Source organism: Phyllobates terribilis, unplaced genomic scaffold (assembly GCF_046119375.1).
Source record: "Phyllobates terribilis strain yellow unplaced genomic scaffold, ASM4611937v1 Scaffold_154__1_contigs__length_4444370, whole genome shotgun sequence".
Lineage (NCBI taxonomy): Eukaryota > Metazoa > Chordata > Amphibia > Anura > Dendrobatidae > Phyllobates > Phyllobates terribilis.
In genome coordinates this window covers 2,366,495-2,388,290 of record NW_027362914.1, presented here as the reverse complement: position 1 = coordinate 2,388,290, position 21,796 = coordinate 2,366,495, and the positions used below count along the sequence as shown (strand labels likewise).

General features: G+C 45.3%; 1 long non-coding RNA gene across 1 annotated transcript; it reads left to right on the top strand.

The window, feature by feature from the left end:
• The first annotated feature begins 18,256 nt into the window (after positions 1-18,256).
• LOC141206967 (uncharacterized) lies at positions 18,257-21,571 on the top strand. The gene is made up of 3 exons (XR_012277440.1): positions 18,257-18,399; positions 19,596-19,721; positions 21,356-21,571. It is a non-coding gene; the product is annotated as an uncharacterized lncRNA (long non-coding RNA).
• The last annotated feature ends 225 nt before the right edge of the window (positions 21,572-21,796 follow it).

Below are 21,796 nucleotides of genomic sequence, written 5' to 3'. Positions count from 1 at the left end.
ACAGTAATAATAATAATATTTTGTATTTATATAGTGCAAACATATTCCGCAGCACTTTACAATAAAGCAGAGACATGTACATACAATAAATTCAATACAAGGTAAGACAGTTTAAACAGTTACATTAGGAGTGAGGTTCCTGCTCGCAAGCTTACATTCAACAAGGAAATGGGTGGACACAATAGGTGAAAAGTGCTTGTTATTTCAGGTCAGGCAATTATAATAAGAAGGGATTTTCATATAAGACTGCATGAGCCGGTCATCAGCCAGTATGTTTAAGTGCAATAATCAAGTATCGAGTGTAGTTATCGTGTGCATGGAGGGTGTGGAGACAGATGAATAGTAGGGTGCAGATTAAGAATAATATTTAGAAGGAGGGAACAGGGGAAAGTTAGTTTACTGAGCAGTTGAGGTGGTAGGCTTGTTTAAAGAGATGGGTTTTTAAAGCGCGTTTGAAGACGTGGTGGCTAGGCATCAGTCGGATCGTCTGGGGTAGAGCATTCCAGAGAACTGGTGCACCACGAGAGAAGTCTTGAAGACGAAGGAGCGAGGTTCGGATTATGGGGGATGTTAGTCTTAGGTCATTTGTAGAACGGAGGGCACGTGTACTGTAGGGCGAAAGAGATGGGAAAGGAGATATTAGGCGGTGCAGAACTGTGGAGAGCTTTGTGGGTGAGAGTGATGAGTTTATATTGGATCCTGTAGCAAATGGGCAACCAGTGTAATGACTGGCACAAGATGGAGGCATCGGTGAAGCGGCTGGACAGAAATATGACCCTGGCTGCCGCATTCAGGACGGATTGAAGTGAAGAAAGTTTGGTAAGAGGGAGACCGATCAGAAGAGAGTTGCAGTAGTCCAGACGAGAGTGAATAAGACTGACAGTAAGAATTTTAGCACTTTCAAAGGTGAGAAAAGGTCGGATTTTGGAGATATTTTTAAGGTGCAGGTGACAAGAGCGACCTATACTGGTTGGCCACTTTCTCGATCCATGGTACAAGGAGAAATTTCCTTCTCTCCTTGTGGAGTCAACAAAGAGTTTTACAATTGAATTGTTCAAGAGGGCCGTTGTAGATCAGTTGCTGAAAACATCACCCTCAGATAATGCTGGTGGCAGAGGTACCGGCTCTTTTCAACACCAAGGGATAATGAGAAGAGAAAAGAACACCAGCTCCAACAGAGGTGGGGGGGGGGGATGTGCACAAATTGGGCAATTTTCAATAAACCAGCACAACAGTAAAGGCTATCTGTGCCTGTAACAATGCCAAGGAGGGATAAGTTGCAGAACATGGTCAAGGGGTACTTAAGTGACCATACGTGCGTCCTTTCTGACGCTTCAGTTCCCTTTAATTATTGGGTGTCTAAGCTGAACACTTGGCCCGACCTCTCCTTATATGCCTTGGAGGTGCTGGCCTGCCCGGCTGCTAGTGTGGTGTCAGAGCGTGTCTTCAGTTCCGCTGGGGCAATCATCACTGATAGGCGCACACGCCTCTCCATGTAAAATGCAGACAGACTTACACTGATTAAATTCAACAAGGACTGGATATCTCCATAGTTTGTAATCCCTCCAGATGATAGCAAGCCAACCTAAATTCACCAAAAATGCAGATTCATGCTACTGCTGTTAACATCACCCCCTTCCCATAAGAACCCTTTTCCTTCCTTCGTCAACCATGACTCAGCTTATAGGGCTAATTTTTACAAACCCTATGCAAATTGTGCAGTGGACAAACCAGGACAGTATTCCTACTCCAGCCTAACTACTATTTGTGATTGGTGGCCCTTGGGATGGTGGCTTCCAAAACAGTGGTTAAAATGGCCTGGTGCGTGCTTTGTAGCAGACAGTAGGAAATGTTTGGACCACTGCTTTGTGCAGGGCACTCAATGATTTTTTAAGTGGACTAATATGGACAGAAGAAAGGCTGACACCCCAAAATAGTGGTTAAAATGGGCTGGTGAGTGCTTGGTAGCAGGCAGTAGGAAAGGTTTGGACTACTGCTTTGTGTAGGGCACAAAACGCCTTTTTAAGAGGACTAATGTGGACAGCATAAGCCAGGCTCTAACCCCTAAAACAGCAGGGAAAATAGACCGGTGCTAAAAAAAGAAAGGCAGCACAAAATACTACTTCTTTGTGTGCTGGAAAAATATTGCTTTGCATCTGACAAGAGCTGTTTTAAGATGGACACTGGAAGAACACTTTAACCTCTCCCTACCTAATACACAATCTTTCCCTCCCTGTACTCTGACTTTGTTGTGAGCCTTCAGCTCTTTTGGTGGAATTATGGAGCTAGTGAGCGGCTCCTTTAAACACAGAACTAGTATACCCTGCAGGTAGCCCGTAAAATGGCTTTTGTTTTATCAAGAGGCCTAAACACTCTCCCTAGCAGCTCAGCGATCTCTCCCTAGGCTATTACAACGCAGGCTCCAGATGCAATGTGCATAAAATGGCAGCGGCAGGGCTTAAATAGACCCTATGACGCTGGGCGCCAGCCAATCACAGTAATGCCACAACCAAGATGTCTGCCGCATTACTGTGACTGGTTAAGAAGCCCAGCATGTCTAGTGGCGGCAAAGAAGGCACCAAAACTGCAGGGTGGGACAACCGAATATAGCGAGGCAAGTACACAAATACTCGCAGAATAGCGAGTAACCCGAATACCGTACTATCCGTGTGAATAGCGAATAGTAACGAATACACTCGCTCATCACTAGTGAACACTCAAGCTGTCAAAACTGTGCACAGAATGTGAAAGTCTGTACCACAGCGTATTGATGGAGCACAGGATCCATAAACAGCCTCCATTTAGGACTCCTCCAGGGAAGTTCTATAAGCTGACAATTCTGTATTTTAAGCTTCTATCAACACCGTGGAAACCTACAAAGAATAAATAGACAATCAAAAGATAACTGCAAATTCAATTTTCTTAAAGTAGATTCAACAAAATTCCTTTAAAATAAGTGTGTAGTCCTTGAGAAGGCTATGGCGAAACATACATTGAAGTCCTGGGGGGTTCACTCTTCTGGTCAGTCTCTCTTCATGCACATGTTATCTTTACATTGGACATTTGTATTGAGTCAATGTTATGCTATTTTATTACGCCATATTATTTACATATGGTTTTATATCTATTGTGAGGCAGTGACTGGAATCGTATATGAGGGACGTTATATATCCCCCAGAATGTGTACAGAGACCTATTAAATCCATTGGAGTGCATTGCAGTCACAAACTCTCCTGCGGCTGCAATGCAGGAATGAAGGTGAGCAATGACCTGGTCAGGCTATCTGGCTAAGGCAGATTAAGTAAAACCCGGCAGGGACTTCATTTCTTGAAGGAGGCTACAGGAGGCAGTGGGGCGGCCTCCTTCCTTCAACCTGGGTTTTCCACAGGTCCTTTAACCTCTTTACAATCCAAGGATCCAACAATCCAAGGCTTCAACGGATCCCCCTGATTCTGAGACTGTTTTTTCGTGACATATTGTGCTTCATGATTGTGGTAAAATTTCTTCGATATCACTTGCGTTTATTTGTGAAAAAAACAGAAATTTGGCAAAAATTTTGAAAATTTTGCAATTTTCAAAATTTTAATTTTTATGCCCTTAAATCAGAGAGATATGTCACACAAAATAGTTAATAAATAACATTTCCCACATGTCTACTTTACATCAGCACAATTTTGGAACCAAAATTTTTTTTTATTGGGGAGCTATAAGGGTTAAAAGTTGACCAGCGATTTCTCATTTTTCCAACAAAATTTACAAAACCATTTTTTTAGGGACCACATCATATTTAAAGTCACTTTGAGGGGTCTTTATGACAGAAAATATCCAAAAGTGACACAATTCTAAAAACTGCACCCCTCAAGGTACTCAAAACCACATTCAAGAACTTTATTAACCCTTTAGGTGCTTCACAGGAATTTTTGGAATGTGAAAGAAAAAAATTAACATTTAACTTTTTTCACAAAAATGTTACTTTAGACCCAATTTTTTTTATTTTTGCAGGGGTAACAGGAAAAAGTGGACCCCAAAATTTGTTGTGCAATTTTTCCTGAGTAAGCAGATACCCCATATGTGGGGGAAAACCACTGTTTGGGCGCACGGCAGGGTTCAGAAGGGAAGGAGCGCCATTTGACTTTTTGAATGTAAAATTAGCTTGAATATTAGCGGACGCCATGTTGCGTTTGGAGAGCCCTTGATGTGCTTAAACAGTGGAAACCCCCCACAAGTGACACGATTTTGGAAACTAGACCCCTCATGGAACTTATCTAGATGTGTGGTGAGCACCTTGAACCCCCAGGTGCTTCACAGAAGTTTATAACATTGAGCCGTAAAAATACAATTTTCACATTTTTCCCACAAAAATGTTTTTCAGCCCCCACTTTTGCATTTTCATAAGGTTAACAGGAGAAATTGCACCATGCAGTTTGTTGTGCAATTTCTCCTGAGTAAGCAGATACCCCATATGTGGGGGAAAACCACTGTTTGGGCGCACGGCAGGGTTCGGAAGGGAAGGAGCGCCATTTGACTTTTTGATTGTAAAATTTTCTTGAATAATTAGCGGATGTGCCCCTGATGTGCCTAAACAGTGGAAACCCCCCACAAGTGACACCATTTTGGAAACTAGACTGCTCAGGGAACTTATCTAGATGTGTGGTGAGCACCTTGAACCCCAAGGTGCTTCACAGAAGTTTATAACATTGAGCCGTAAAAATAACATTTTCAAATTTTTCCCATAAAAATGTTTTTCAGCCCCCACTTTTGCATTTTCATAAGGGTAACAGAAGAAATTGCACCATGCAGTTTGTTGTGCAATTCCTCCTGAGTAAGCAGATACCCCATATGTGGGGGAAAACCACTGTTTTGGCGCACGGCAGGGCTCGGAACGGAAGGAGCGCAATTTGACTTTTCGAAAGTAAAATTTGCTTGAATAATTAGCGGACGCCATGTTGCATTTGGGGAGCCCCTGATGTGCCTAAACAGTGAAAATCCCCCACAAGTGACACCATTTTGGAAACTAGACCCCTCAGGGAACTTATCTAGATGTGTGGTGAGTCCCTTGAACCCCCAAGTCCTTTACAGAAGTTTATGACATGGAGCCGTGAAAATAAAAAAATCAAACTTTTTCCACAAAAATGATGTTTTAGCCCCAATTTTTTTATTTTCACAAGGGTAAGAGTAGAAAGTGGACCACAAAAACTTTTGTGCAATTTCTCCTGAGTACGCCAATACCCCATATGTGGGGAAAATACAGTGTTTGGGTGCACGGCAGAGTTCAGAAGGGAAGGAGCACTATGTGACTTTTTGAATGCAAAATCGGCTGGAATCGAGAGTGGACGCCATGTTGCGTTTGGAGAGCCCCTGATGTGCCTAAATAGTTGAAACCCCCCACAAGTGACCCCATTTTGGAAACTACACCCCTAAAGGATTTTATCAAGGGGTATAGTGAACATTTTGAACCCAGAGGTACGACACAGAATTTGATGACATTAGGTCATCATATTGAATAAGTTGTCATTAGTCTTGAGCGCAAGTGCTCGCTACTTGAGTTTGCATAGGGTACTCAGGTATGCACTATGTATCACGGGTGCTCAAGTGAAATGCTCGAGTCCCCGCCCGCATGTTTCACGGTTATTAAACACCCCCAAAAAAACATGCGGAGATCGCTCGTGCATGGCAGGCAATCCCCGCAAGGTTTTTTTGGCCGCGAAGCATATGGAGCGGAGACTCAAGCACCCGCGATACTCAGTGCATACCCGAGCACCCGATGCAAACTCAAGTAGCGAGCACTTGCGTTCAACACTAGTTGCCATATCGTCATCTTTTTTTTTTTTTTACTTTTGAAAAAAAAAAAAACCCTAACCCCAACCCTAACATTAGCACAACCCTAACCCCAACCCCAGCCCTAGCGTTTATTTTTTATGGTATAGTGCGGTGTAAGTGATTAGACGACCTTATTCTTCGGGTCGGTGCGACTACAGAGATACCAGAATCATATCGGGTTTTTATGATTGACAGCTGTCACACACTAAAAGACACATATTTTGTAAAATCTAGTTTTTGCATCGCCATATTTTGAGAGCTATAATTTTTCCATAGTTTGGCCTACAGAGTCATGTGATGGCTTGTTTTTTGTGGGACCAGTTGACGTTTTTATTGGTGCCATTTTCAGGCACGTGACATTTTTTGATTGCTTTCTATTCCAGCTTTTGGGAGACAGAATAAACAAAAATCAACAATTCAGGAATTGTTTTTTTTTTTTAATTTTTTTATTCTACTCCGCGTGTGGTAAAATTGATAAGGTAGCTTTATTCTTTGGGTCAGTACGTTTACAGCGGTACCACATTTATATTGTTTTTCTATGTTTTGGCGCTTTTACACAGTAAAAGCTATTTTATAGAAAAAATAATTTTTTTGCATCGCTTTATTCTGAGAGCTATAACTTTTTGATTTTTCGGATGATGGAGCTGTATGGTGGCTTTTTTCTTGCGGGACAAGATGACGTTTTTAGCGGTACCATTTTTATTTATATTCGTTTTTTTGATCGCGTGTTATTCCATTTTTTGTTTGACGGTATGATGATAAAGCATTGTTTTTTGCTTCGTTTTTTTTTTTTACCTGAAGGGGTTAACTAGTGGGACAGTTTTATAGGTCAGGACGCGGCGATACCAAATATGTGTACTTTTATTGTTTGTTTGTTTTTTTCATAATAATATTTATTGATGGGTACATTATATTTTTATTTTTAGTGGATTATTTTTTTTATTTTATTTTTAATATTTTTACAAATTTTTTTTATTTTTATTTTTTCACTTTCTGAGAGTTTTTTTTACTTGTTTACTTTGTCCCACTATGGGACTTTCACTTTTTTATTCTGATCGCCTGCATAGCATAGTGATGGAGCACCATCCCTGTGCCATGCTGGCAGTCAGCGCTGCACAGTGAGAAGATTGTTTGGTCATGCACTGCGCATAACCAAAAAATCTTCCTGCTGTCTGGTGACCCGGATGTTGTCATGACGACATCAGGTCGTCATGGCAACACCCGGGAAGCCGCGGCAGACAGCGCTGGAGGCGGAAGAGGAGGTGAGTATACCGATCACCTCCCCTTAGCCACCGCAATGCTGCGATCGACTTTGATTGCAGCATTGCGGGGGTTAATGTGCCGGGAGCGGTGCGGGACCGCTCCCTGAACATAGTACCGGGTGTCAGCTATGACAATCAGCTGACACCCGGCGGCGATCACGCCCGCACAGTCTGTGTGCGCGCGCGATCGCGATGACGTACTAATACGGGTCAGGCTCTTAAGTCCCAGGGCACAGACACGTATTAGTACTTCATGGGCTTTAAAGGGGTTAAAAACCCTGCACTAAGGATTAGTGTTGTTCTATGTTGGAACCTGCTAGGAGCATAGCAGGAAAGCTCAGCAGGATTGAATGTGGCTGAACCCGTGCCTGGGAAGGCTCTGCACCTGTCAGGCTCTGAGCGGCCCGGCGCGGCACCGTTGTTTAAGGACTCATGTTAACCCGGCTGCGAGCCAGAGGACTTTTCTGTTTACCCGTGAGTATCTGAATAAAGCTGTTTATGTTGGACTTGCTTGGGTCACTGCCTCAGTTACTGCACGGTGTGAACACCGCCGCCTTACACTATTTACCACTATTTTACCTGCATAAATACTATGTGTCTAATTCACCGCCACTTTACTTATTATAGAGTTGAATACTGATCAATAAATTATACCCATATGTGATATGCTTTCCATAAAATTTCTATTGTGTGACGCTCTCCATGTATTTTAACGGAATTTTGTTTAATTCTCAATATTAATACTTTAATAAAATTTAATTTGTAGTTATCTTTTGAGTGGTGGCCATTTATTCTTTATAGTTTTAAATAGCTTAATGGGAACCTGTGACATAAAAAAACGGTATTAACCTGCAGATCTGGGGTTAATCTGCAAGTTAATAGCGTTCTGAACCTGCCCGGCGCCGGCACTTAGAACCCTGCTGCCAGGAGGAAATTAACTTTATTCCTTCCAGTTGTGTTTGGGTTTTAGTCACAGGGGTGAAAACTGATCCTAATGCAGAGCCTGCTGTCAGTTAGTGCCGGGGGTGTGATTACAGTCGCTGGTCTCTATACACAGAACTGTGGCTGAACCTGCACCAGCGCCACCTCCGTGACTGAAACCCAAATGGTAGCGGGAGGAATAAAGCAGGGTTATAAGTGCCGGTGTTGGGCATGTTAAAAATGCTATTAACCTGCAGATTAACCCCAGGTTAGTAGTGTTTTTTCATGCGACAGATTCCCTTTAAAGGGAATCGGTTAGTAGGATCCACCCTCCTAAGCCACCTATATGGGCATGCAGGTTTAAGGAAGCTGAATAAAATAATACCTTGATATCTGCGATCTGATGTCTTATTCCAGAGAAATGCACATTTTCTGACCTTTTCCAGGCTATAGGGAGGATGTTGCCGGGAAGATAACTCGGCCTCAAGAGCTTATTTTAAATAAAAGGGGGAGTTACCAGTGTGAGACAAGTACCTGACACAGAACAGGAGAAATTAACTTTGTCTTCTTACAAACACATTTTTTGCAGCTCTCTGAGCTCTGCTGTATTGCAACAACATTGCAAGAGAGGAACCTGCAGATGTGTGAGGTATAATTGTGGTGCCCCTGAGGGTTCAGTCGCCACAGGGGTACTGCACCTCAGAACGAGGTGTGGTATCTCCTCTCCCAGGTAAGGATGGAGCACTACTCAGGACCCCAACCACACACTCAACACTACACCACTCAAGTTCTGAAGGGGGCCTAAAGCACCATAGTGCTGCCCCGGGCCTGAATGGAGGAGTTGGGGGGAACCAAAGTAAGGGGGAACCACATAGTGAGCGAGGGTGGAGGAAGCATTTACCTAAGCACTTTATTAGAATTCTATATAACTGGAGGCCATTTTAATAACAAGGTCTTTGGTCGTGGTTCTTTGGGACGGCAAGTCAGCACAAGGCTGCAGCCGGCTGAGGGTCCACGGTCCCCGGTCTCAGGCCTCGAGACGGGGGGTCGGGGCAGAGTTATAACCGACACTGTCCCTGGTCAGGGTCCAAGCAAGAAAGCCCAGGAGGGGAGCAGAGGAGATAGGCTCCACAGGCGAAAGGATCTCAGGGGGTGTGGACGGAGCGGAGTCGCCACCTGCATACCTTATTCTGGCCCAGCCAGAGAGACCCTGCCGCAATAGAGGGTACCGGTCCCGATTATCTGACTTTGCACTTCACATTTCTGTCGGAAAAGTCCGGAGCTTATGTGGATCCCAGGGGGATACGGACAGAGCGGAGTCGCCACCTGTATGTGACGCGCCCCTGGGCCTGCTGTGTCGTGCGGCATCGCGCGCACGGGGGCTTACCCGGAGCCGGATCAGATGGGGGTAGTAGTCTCGTGGCGGTGACCCGGTCCGTGCCCAGGGAGTCAAACTGAGCGGCAGTCTTCAGCAGTAGATGTTAGAATGTTCGACTATGCCACCCGTTGAATGCGGCTATGAAGCCGCCGCTGCAGGGCAGACCGCTGAGGTCGGTGGTAAGGTTGTGCAGCGTAGCTGGTAGAACCCCCAACGGGAGGGGTATGACCTCAGGGCAGCAGATGTGGAAGTTAGTGGTAGTGATGGTGCAGCAAGGAAGCTCAGAGACGTGTGGTGCAGTTCAAGGCTTTTACTCACAGGTGTTGCTCCGGTCACTTCGGCCAGCAGTGACCACCCGAGCCGTGCTGCGTCCACCAGGTGCGGGACTCGGCCAACCCCCAGGCAGTTCCAGAGCGTGGTCCCAAGCTCCCCTCTATTCCTTCCTATGGGCCGTCCTCACCAGGGACCCACCTTTGTCCGGCTCCCTCGGGTCTTTTGGTGGCGAAACCTTTCCCGGCTTCCCTGACCCTATGCGTGGTTTGCCTTCCTGGTGGATGTGGTGAGGGGTCGCGCCAAAACTTGTCCACGACCTCCGGTTCCTGGCTAAGGATGTTTAGCCTCTACCAGTTTGGGATCCGGTACCCTCTTCTGCCAACCCTTCACCCTTTCTTGTTCTCTTGTGGGATCTCAGGGTTCCCTCTACTCATGCGTCTCTGGGCTTCTCTTGGTGCTCCTGTTCCTTCTTCTCCTTCCTCTCTCTGCCTCAGGCCTTCAGTCCAGGCCTGGCTCTGGAGCTGGGCCCAGCCGGAGCCACAGCTCCCTGTCAGCCCTCTCTGGCTGAACTCTCTCTCAGAACAGACCCTGTCTCAAGATGGTGCCCACCTCTTATACTCCCTCTGACACCCGAGCCCAGGTGACTAGCACCCAATGGGCTCCTTCCTATGCCCAGAGTCCCTCCCCTGTCTGCTCCTACACTACTGGGATGTTCCTCCCCCCCTCCCACTCCAGCCAGGGACAGACGCTGTCGTACCTGCACATCTACCTAGTGGGAGTACCGTTGTTCTGTCCCCCGGAAATGGGATGAGTGTAGTGCATGCAGCTAACTGAGCTCGGTCCCACACTCCATCCTTACCCGGGAGTGGAATACCACACCTCTGGATCGAGGTGCAATACCCCTGTAGCAGCCGAGCCCTCGGGGTGCTACATATGCCCTAATCTGAGATTATCCAGAGGGACCCGGCCTTACGCCACGTTCTCACCACAAGTCACCAAAAAGGGCACCCAGTCGGTCTGGGGACTAAACGTTACCCACAAGGGACATCGCAGTACCTGTACGGGACTCAGTGGGGGACACAAGGCGGGAGAAGTTGAACAAGAGAGGAACACACTAGAGCGGGGGTCCTGTCAAGTGCTCCTGAACTATCTGGGGAGTGCTGAACCCCACCCTGGCGGCCGCAGCTCATCGTGTGACAGCATAGAGAAGATCTGAGCTGAGAAAACACCAAAGTGAGTAAAGACTTGGATGACTTCAACTACCGCCTCTGTCTGGTCATTCCTCCGCGGCTCTGCACCCGCCAACGCTCTACTCTACACCCTCTCTACACTGCCCTGAGGCCCCGCTCCACCTGTGGTGAGTCGTACCAACTAAGTTGCCTAAACACCGGCCTCAGAGGACTGCTGCATCGCTGGTGATCCTCACCAGACACCACAGGTGGCGTCACGAACATTCCCTATCCCATATAACTTCCCCCCCTTTCTTTTAAGAGTGACCCCAGGGTACAGGCCCGGGAGCCGGCCACCGCGACATCCCCCAAGATCAGGCAACAACTAGGCCCGGGCGCTGAGTCGTCCCCATCCCCCTGGGCGTGTCATAATCACACACAGTTCTGCAGTGAGATCAGAGAGCGGCCTTTACACATCACACTGGTAACTCTCCCTTCATGGAAAATAAGCTCTGGAGGCAGATTCTCATGCAGATCAGTGTCCACCCCATAACCTGGAAAGCTCACTTACATAAAAAAACATAGATTTCTCTGGAAGAAGACATTGGATCCCAGATATCAACGTATCATTTTATTCAGCTTCCTATGACCTACATGCACATATAGATGGCTTAGGGGGGACGATCCTACTGACAGATTCCCTTTAATACCCACTTAATTTTTGTATTTAGGATTTAACTCTTTTGTAGGTGTTTATAACTTTTTTTCCTATCAGCACAGTGTAAACAGTATAGTATATGTAAATGTAAATGTCTTCTCATGCTCTCTTATTTTTCATTCTAATAGAGGACAGCAGTGTCCGGCCAACCTGCTCTAGAAGTGCAATCTCACATAACATCAGAAAGAGATTATTATTCCATCATGTGCTCGGGCAGGGGAGCTTTGGAAAAGTTGTGCTGGCGGAGGACACTTCTAACCATCAGAAGTATGCTGTTAAGATCATCAGCAAGAGATCCCTGCTCGCTTCTGGCAATGAGGAATATGTGATGGTGGAGCGCCGAGTTTTACAGCTGGCATCTGGGAGCCCCTTCCTTGTCCGCGCAGACTTTGCATTCCAGACCAAGGTACAGTAGTGACTTATTGCTCCTTATTAAATGTCCCCCTATGTAACACAAACTTTCCCATTGTATATAAAATAATCACAAATGTATTTTATATAACAAAGTGTTCTTTAAGGTTACCATCAATAAAAAAAAAGCTTAATATTTGGGGAACGACAACCCATACTTGCGAGGATCATGAGAAAATTTCTAAAGATGTAGAGAAGCCACTGATCTCTTCTTTGTAGTAACTGTGTACATGTCACAATGGTTTGGCAACTATGGCTTTTTGATTCATCAAAGCTATAATGTCAAAATGATGGCATAAAAAGCTTTGAAAAGTCTCAAAATCTTTGTGCAACGCAAGGCTGCGCAAAAATGTTGCATCTTTTGGCATTTTCAAGCCATTTTCGCCAAAATCCAACAAGGTTGGTGGAGCTGGTGCATGATAGGATGTGGTGACGTCAAATTCTTGAAGCGCAGCTGCGACCTTTACGCCACAAATTTTACTCCAGTTACCTACAGGTGTAGCATTTGTGGCTAGGAGCGCACGAAGACAGACGCCACTAGGCGCCTGGCCTAATTCTTTAAGAGACGTGTCTCTTAACAAATCAGCACTCCATTCCACCTGCTCATCAAGAACGATGTGAAAAATGCCAGTCCTGATGAATCAACGCAAAAGTCTTCTCTCTCTTTTATTTCTTCTATAGATGCTTGCGCTACTTGGGCTGGAATACATGAGCTGCGGGGACTTCTTCGACTTTCTAGAGATGAAGGGGCGGCTTGACATCCCCAGCGCAAGGTATAGTTTTAAGTTTTATCTTAGGTAAAGTAAATTGCAAATAATAGCCTACATTTCTCAAAGCTCCATCATGAGGATACAATACTTCTAATGTTTTCCTATAATACTAATGCCTTTTTTTTCCATAACGATACAACACATTCTTATTTTTAATCCTTTCCTAACCACCCACTGTCTTTTGATGGTTGGTCGTGCAGGTCCTAAGTCAGCAGTGACCTTCTCTGCAGTTGTTGCTTTAGCGCCCATGTTTCTGAAAGCCAGGAGGTACCGGTCAAGTCTCTGGCTGTTCACATCAAGCAGGGACCTTAAAGAGATAACAGTCTACTGACTCATGTGAATTTCTAAAAATTCCCTGTCATATTCTGACATTCTTTCATCTTCTTTTCCGATAGATTCTATGCCGCTGAGCTCGTGTGTGGCATCCAGTTTCTCCATTCGAAGGGCATTATCCACAGAGATCTCAAGCCCGAGAACATCCTGGTGGCTGACACGGGGCATATTAAAATCACGGATTTCGGTCTCGCACTTGAGAACATGCTTGGAGACCGCACAGCCACCAAATATGTTGGAACTAGGGAATTTATGGCTCCTGAGGTGAGAAGAAGAGAACTCTCTTGCTGACTGATGTATTAATGATTTAATTTGTATCTGTATCTCTATTAATGGAGTCATCCAACTTGTAGAAAAATTATAGAAATGGCTGCCGAAATTGTAAAATAGCAAAATCATCACACACCCTCTTCCCAATCGATCCAACGGTAACATTATTGCAGCGCCCCCAGACTTTGCGGCATGTGACCACTCCAGTCAGTCTGTGGTCCTGGCGGTTATACGCCAAATTACTGGTATCATGGCGTACATCACAGATCAGTGATGCTTTTTATATGGCACATGACCACTGCACCCACTGACTGGCTGCAGTGGTCAAATGCCACCTCCATTTAAATGAAGACTGGGAACAGTGGGAGAAGTGAGTAGTGATGATTTTGTTATTTTACAGTGTTGCTAGTTAATTTTACTAAATTTCTACAAGTTGGAAAACCCCTTTAAATATTCTTATGGAAAACCTAAGGGCTGGTTCAAAATATTTTGTTTGACTCTTTTTAATGTATGGGCCAGTAAAACCTATCAATTACGTTAAATGGAAGCTTTGATGGATACCTGACAGTGGCATCCATCACCCATGGACCATAAAGGTATTCGCTTAACAGATACAAGTGCTTCTCACTAAATTAGAATATCATCAAAAAGTTAATTTATTTCAGTTCTTCAATACAAAAAGTGAAACTCATATATTATAGCGGGGCTCCTTTTGCATCAATTACTGCATCAATGCGGCATGGCATGGAGGCGGTCAGCCTGTGGCACTGCTGAAGTGTTATGGAAGCCCAGGTGGTTTTCATAGCAGCCTTCAGCTCGTCTACATTGTTGGGTCTGGTGTCTCTCATCTTCCTCTTGACAATACCCCATAGATTCTCTTAAGGTCAGGTGAGTTTGCCGGCCAATCAAGCACAGTGATACTGTTGTTTTTAAACCAGGTATTGGTACTTTTGGCCGTGTGGACAGGTGCCAAGTCCTGCTGGAGAATGAAATTTCCATCTCCAAAAAGCTTGTTGGCAGAGGGAAGCATGAAGTGCTCTAAAATTTCCTGTTAAACGGCTGCGCTGACTTTGGTCTTGATAAAACACAGTGGACCTACACCAGCAGATGACATGGCTCCCCAAACCATCACTGATTGTGGAAACTTCACACTAGACCTCCAGCAGCTTGGATTGTGGCCTCTCCACTCTTCCTCCAGACTCTGGGTCCTTGATTTCCAAATGAAATGCAAAATTTACTTTCATCTGAAAACAACACATTGGACCACTGAGCAACAGTCCAGGTCTTTTTCTCCTTGGCCCAGGTAAGACGCTTCTGGCATTGTTTATTGGTCATGAGCGGCTTGACACAAGGAATGCGACACTTGTAGCCCATGTCCTTGATACGTCTGTGTGTGGTGGCTCTTGTAACAATGACACCAGCAGCAGTCCACTCCTTGTGAATCTCCCCCAAATTTTCTAATGGCCTTTTCTTAACAATCCTTTCAAAGCTGCGGTTATCCTGGTTGCTTGTGCACCTTTTTCTACCACATTTTTTCCTTCTACTCAACTTTCCATTAATAGACACAGCACCCTGTGAACAACCAGCTTCGTTAGCAATGACCTTTTGTGGCTTACCCTCATTATGGAGTGTGTCAATGACTGCCTTCTGGACATCTGTCAAGTCAGCAGTCTTCCCCATGATTGTGGAGCCTACTGAAACAGACTAAGGGACCTTTTTAAACGCTTAGGAAGCCTTTGCAGGTGTTTTTTGTTAAGTATTCTTTACTGAGATAATGACTTTTGTGTTTTCATTGGCTGTAAGCCATAATCATCAACATTAACAGAAATAAACACTTGAAATAGATCACTCTGTTTGTAATGACTCTATATAATATATGAGTTTCACGTTTTGTATTGAAGAACTGAAATAAATTAACTTTTTGATGATATTCGAATTTAGCGCGAAGCACTTGTATATCAGTATAACCTATTGAAAAGTTCAGGATGTATCCCTGTAACAAATGCGTGTGATGGATGGCAAACAGTGGTATCCATAACTCACAGACCTACATGTTAAAAAAGTGTAAATTTAAAATATATGTTTATACTGTATTAAATGATGGAATAGTGTGTTCTACTAGCTATCCCATACTTTTTTTTCAGAATAGTAACATATACTGGACAAATAGACGGCAAAAAGACGTATTTAGAGAGGTTTGAAAAATTGGCTGAAAAAGCACTCATGAAAATATTATTATTATTTATTTATAGCGCCATTGATACTGTACATAAGGATGTACATGGTGCTGTACATAAGGAGGGGTTACATACCAAATACAGATATCACTTACAGTAAACAAACTAACAATGATAGACTGGTACAGAGGGAAGAGGACCCTGCCCTTGCGGGCTTACATTCTACAGGAATGGGGAAGAAGACAGTAGGTTGGGTTGTTGCGGTGGCTCCAGTGTTGTTGAGGTGGCAGCAGGCAAGGTCATGGCAGGCTGTAAGCTTGTTTGAAGAGATGGGTTTTCAGGTTCCGTCTGAAGGATCCAAGTGTGGAGGATAATCAGATGTGTTGAAGCACAGAATTCCATAGGATGGGGGATATTCGGGAGAAATCTTGGAGGCCATTGGGCGAGGAGCGAATAAGTGTGGAGGAGAGAAGGAGTTCTTGGGAGGACCGGAGATTACCGGGGCGAGGAAGTAGTGTGGGAGTGGGAGACGCTGAATGTGCGGTTAGAAAGGTATGAGGACATCCAGGATGGGGCAAGATTTTTGACGCCAAAGCAAGAGAGGATCTGTAGTAGGAGTCAGTGGTCAACTGTGTTTAAAGCAGAGGACAGGTCAAGAAGAAGGAGTACAGAGAATTGTCTGTTAGCTTTGGCTGTAAGTAAGTCATTGGTGATTTTGGTAAGGGCAGTTTCAGTGGAATGATGGGGGCGGAAGCCAGATTGTCGGTTGTCGAAGAGAGAGTTAGATGAGAAGTAAGAGGAAAGTTCAGTGTGAACATGTTGCTCAAGGAGTTTGGAGGCAAATGGGAGCAGCGATATGGGGCGGTAGCTGGACAAGGCGGTTGGCTCGAGGGATGGCTTTTTGAGGATGGGCGTGATTGTGGCATGTTTGAAGGCAGCAGGGAAGGTGCCAGAAGTTAGTGATAGGTTGAAGAGATGAGTAAGGGATGGGATGAATGGTGGGGTGAGGTTGGGGAGGAGGTGGGATGGGATGGGGTCGAGTGCACAAGTGGTGAGGTGTGATTTGGAGAGGAGACGAGTAAGGTCTCCTTCCGTGATGTTGTGAAGGTAGGTTATGGGGGAAGGGCAATGGTCTGGAAAACAAAGGGGTTGTGGTGGTTGGGCAGTATAGACTTGCCTTGTTTGGTCAATCTTGTTTTTGAAGTGTGTGGCAAACTCCTCAACAGAGATGACGGCGGTCGGAGGGGGCAGTGGGGGGTGGAGGAGAGATTTAAAAGTGTTGAATAGCTGTTTGGGGTTGTAGGATAAGCAAGATATGAGGGTTGTGAAGTAGGCATGTTTAGCAGAGGTGAGGGCTGATTTGAATGCAAGTGTTGCTTGTTTGAATGTAGTCATCTTGAGAATGTGTTTTCTGCAACCCTGGATGCTTGTCGAAGCTGTTTAGTGAGGTTGTTGTGCCAGGGTTGCCTATTGACTCGTCGTGCTCTGCCATGCATAAGAGGGGCGACCGAGTCAATAGCTGATGCAAGAGTGGCATTGTAGAAAGCAGTGGCGCTGTCTGTGTCGTGGAGTGAAGATATGGATGTCAGTGGTAGAATAGAGTCAGAGAGTGTGTGAGTGTCTAGATGTGCAAGGTCTCTGCGGGGGTGTGCTAGTTGCTGGACATGGGTGACAGGTGAGGAGGACAGGGATGACAACATGAGTAGATGGTGGTCAGATAGGGGTAGTGGGGAGGTTGTAAGGATATATAGGGAGCAGAGTCGAGTGAAGATGAGGTCTAGTGTGTGTCCGTCTGTGTGGGTGGCTGAGGAGGACCACTGAGTAATTCCAAAGGATGAAGTAAGCCACAGGAGTTTGGATGCTGCTGGCTGGTGAGTGTCAGTGGGGATGTTGAAATCGTCCATGATGATTGTGGGAATGTCAGCAGAGATAAAGTAAAGAAGCTAGGTGGAGAATTGGTCAATAAAGGCAGTGACCGGGCCTGGAGGTCGGTATATGACAGCCACTTGGAGGTTGGAGGGAGAGTAAATGCGGACAGAGTGGACTTCAAAAGAAGGTAGAATAAGAGAGGGTAGAGGTGGGATAGGGCTAAAGGTGCAGTTGGTAGAATGGAGTAGACCCACTCCTCCACCATGTCTGTTACCAGGGCGAGGAGTGTGGGTGAAGTGGAGGCCACCGTAACACAGCGCAGCAGGGGAGGCAGTGTCAGAGGGTGTCAACCATGTCTCTGTGATGCCCAGGAAGGAGAGATTGTGATAGGTAAAGAGGTCATGGACAAAATGGAGCTTGTTGCAGACAGAGCAGGCATTCCAGAGTGCTCCAGAGAGAGGGAGCAGGGGGATGGGCGTCAGGGGCATGGAAATGACGAAGAAGGGTAAAAAAAAAAAGATGCTTCAGGATAAAAATAACTCACACTTTTCCTGAAGCGTCTTCCTCTTGAAAAACTCGGTGGACTTGCCCCTCCTTCCCAAAAAATACATCATGTGCATTACCCTAGAGTACACTAAACTTTGGCCGACAGCCTAAAATGCAAGGTTAAAAAATAATGCACTAAACTACAATGAAGTAGTCGGCAGTCGGCACATCTCTTCCAGGAAACTTAAAAGCCTCTTTTAGCAAACATCAATGACGCTTCTTACTTCAACTGACTCTGTGTCATTTTACCACAGAAGTACACAAACGTGATACAAATCCTGATACATTCATGTGCTGACATGTCACCTATGTAGTAACTGTTCTCTCCTCTGTGACAGATGCTGGCTAGGGAGGAGTATGGCGCCGGAGTGGACTGGTACGCGCTTGGCCTCATCATAAATGAGATGGTTACCGGTGAGTGCACTTACCATCCTGCACTATTTGATACATCTTCCTCCGGCGCTGAAGACATCATTAGAGAGGTGAGAACGATACGGATATTGGATTTACTACTTAGTAATGTACTGCCATGGTAAATGTACTGAAGCCGCACAGAATAGGCCAATGTACTCTTAATTTTTCCCTTTCTAACCAGCAATGAATACATTTGAGGATCTACATGAGTACTTGTTTTGCTGGGTAGAAGTGTTTAGTCACTGAGCCTTGCTGTCATGGATCTACTAGCAGTCTACAGTCAGTTGGACCTAAGGGCTCTTTCACACGTCCTGATATTTCTGGTCCCGGAGATATGCGTGTCCTTGTGCACCTGTGTGGCACCCGGAGATATGCGTGTCCTTGTGCACCTGTGTGGCACACGTGTGACGCTCATGTGCCACCCGTGTGGCGCATCAGTAGCACACGCACCGGAATTTGGGAATCAGCGGTACAGTTAGCACTGTTTCCAAGCACCGGGCGCTGAACACTGCCCTCATCATAGTCCCCTGCTGACGCTGCGATCGGCACCAGCAGGACATAATGATGAGAGTAGTAGCAGAGGAGCAGGGGAGAATGACTCCTGCAGCGAGCAGGCCCCAGAGCTGCGCTGAGCTCAGTGACTGACAGGACACCGCTCACTGAGCACAGCTCCTCTGCTGAGCGGTCGTGTGGATTACAGTGGGGGACACTTAGGACAGGTGAGTATAAGGATTTTTTAAATTTTATTCTTATTTTTACAGGTGGAGACACCGGGAGCAGAATTCTACTCTCATCACTATCCCCTGCTGGTGCTGATCGCTGCGCCGGCAGGGAACTATGATGAGGACAGCATTCAGCATCCGGCATTTGGGATTAGCTCTAACTGTACCGCTGATTCCCAAGCCCGGAACATATCACACGGATGGCATCTATGTGCGGTACATGTTTACACAGACCCATTGACTTGAATGGGTCCGTGTGATCCGTGCTGCCGGCTGGCAAAAACTGGCATGTCTGTGTGGATCACACAGACACACGGTCCGTGGAAACACACTGACATGTGCGCAGACCCATTCATTTGAATGGGTCTACGTGTGTCAGTGTCTCCGGTACGTGTGGAAACTGTCACCACACATACCGGACACACAGACGTGTGAAAGAGCCCTAGGGTCTAACGTTGCACTACAGAAGTCCTGTAGAATTGTTCTGTCATAAGATTTTTTACCTGCACTGATTGACTATTAAGCATATTTTTCATTTCCAGCTCCTCCAGAGAGATCCCGCCAAGCGCTTAGGAGTCCACAGAAACATCAGAGATCATCCCTTTTTCCAGCATATTGACTGGGTCTCTGTGGAAGCCCTTCAGATGCCCCCACCACACATCCCTGTAGTAAGTAAATGGACAGAAATTGTATCCAGGTCAGGGTGAACTTTTTACTATGTAATCTGTGGACAGCATGAGGAAGAGGTTAAATCACAGATTTCAATGATATGTCACCTGTAATGCTGTGTGCTGTTGTTTACTTACACTGAAAGTTTTATCACCTGGTGATTATCATTGCCAGGACTACAACAGCACATGCTTGCTAGTCCGACTCCGCCTCCTCCTGTGTTAAGCAGCTCAATGTCAATGGACTGTTTACATGCTAGTGTGGGCGGGGTTAGCTTTCTCAACTCTGCTACATTGCTAAATCTAAGAACTCTGTATCAGAACCACTGCACAAAGTAAACTAAGTGATACATTGTTGGATTCAGGGTCTCTTTATCTACATCATGCTGCTCTCAGATAAGGTAGCAAAAACCTGGTGACATATTGCCTTTAATTGATTTACTGTTACATATTATAGAAAATGATACAAGGGTAGCATAGATGTATTTATCTCTGTAAAACTATTCAAGCACCAGATTTTTCTAAAGGCCATGCACCTTGTCATAAATTTGGTGCATTTTACTCCAATACACATTAAACTATTGTTGGCCAAACCCACCGATAACGATAGATTCTACCAACAGTCTAATCTGTATAGGAACCCCCGGACAATTGATTTTTGCGGGAGTTAAGTATCTGACATGTCCAATTCAGGGTTGCCAATCCTTTTGTTCTCATTGAGATAAACCACCTATAGGCATGTCTGGCAGCAGCTCTCACATAGGGAACACCGGAGAGCTCGGTTGAGCGAGGGCCGACATAGTAGCTGGCCAAATATCTGGTGGCAACTTATCTCAGTAAGAACAAAAGGATTGGCAGTCTGAAATTGTACAGCCATCTAATGTTTAAGAAGAGTAAGACTAGTGAATGCAACGCCCAATATATTCTTCTTTAACCATTGTACATAAGAGAAAGTGCTCATGGATAAGGTCGAATTACAGCTCGAATTTGTACAAAACTGTAATAGGTCTCCCAGAAAAGTCTATATATGAGCATGAGCAGTCTTCTCAATCCTCATATACCTCGAGGAGGCATATAGAGGCTTCTGCTGTCCGAATTAGTAGGAATCTGAAAGAAAAAAAATGATGCCAAGTGCCATCGGATTGTGAATTTAATGCCCCTCCATAATTGATTGTGCACAGGGTCTGTACAGAGCACCCGGGTTTGATGCATCTAGCTTCAGCTCTTATGTTCATACACCAACAATCTTTGACGTCATCCTGCATACATTAATGTTTGCTAGCATGAGCTTTGTATGACGGCACACTGGATTAGTGGGTGAGCAGCCTAAAAGGCGGTAATTTGCCAGCCACCAAACGAACCTGGCATAAATGTTTCCCATGAAGATCACCAATCTCACATGACAGAAATATTACAGTATATTACCGATGGAACCTCCCATGATTAGGTAATAAACCAAATATAGTCAATTGCTGTATTGATTCTCATGCTAATTGCAGTACATTGACCAGAAAACCAATATGTAGGATTACTTGGGAATAAAATATACACAAATGAAGAGCAAAGATTGTGACTTTATTTAATGTGATAAGTCATCATCCTTAAATACTAATCTTCTGTTGTGTTTCATCCAGACATCTGAACCTCATCACCGCCGCAAAAGGTTCCATCTAGGCAAGTTGGAGGCAGCAGAGGCCACAATGTCATCGATCCCCCCAGACAAACAGGCTGCATTCAGAGGGTTTTCATTTGTCAGCTAGAAAACCCTTGAAGACTCACGTGTCATCAGAGATAGTGCCCTCTTGAGTCCCTGGAAGAAGAACAGAAGGAAATGAAGATCATCAGAATATAGGAAGATTGAAGTATGGATCCCAGGATTGGCACTGGCTACAGGGCGACGTGGAGTAAGAAGATGTCTCCAATATCCATCCGACACTTAACCTCGGGAGGAGCGAAGATGCAAACAGCAAGATGGAGGAGCCAAGAGATGCTTGGTAAGTAGAAGTGCAATAACACCTGCACTTCACCTCGGTCATAGGCATTTAGAACCGGTGACTGCATTTCCTCTCGCCCAT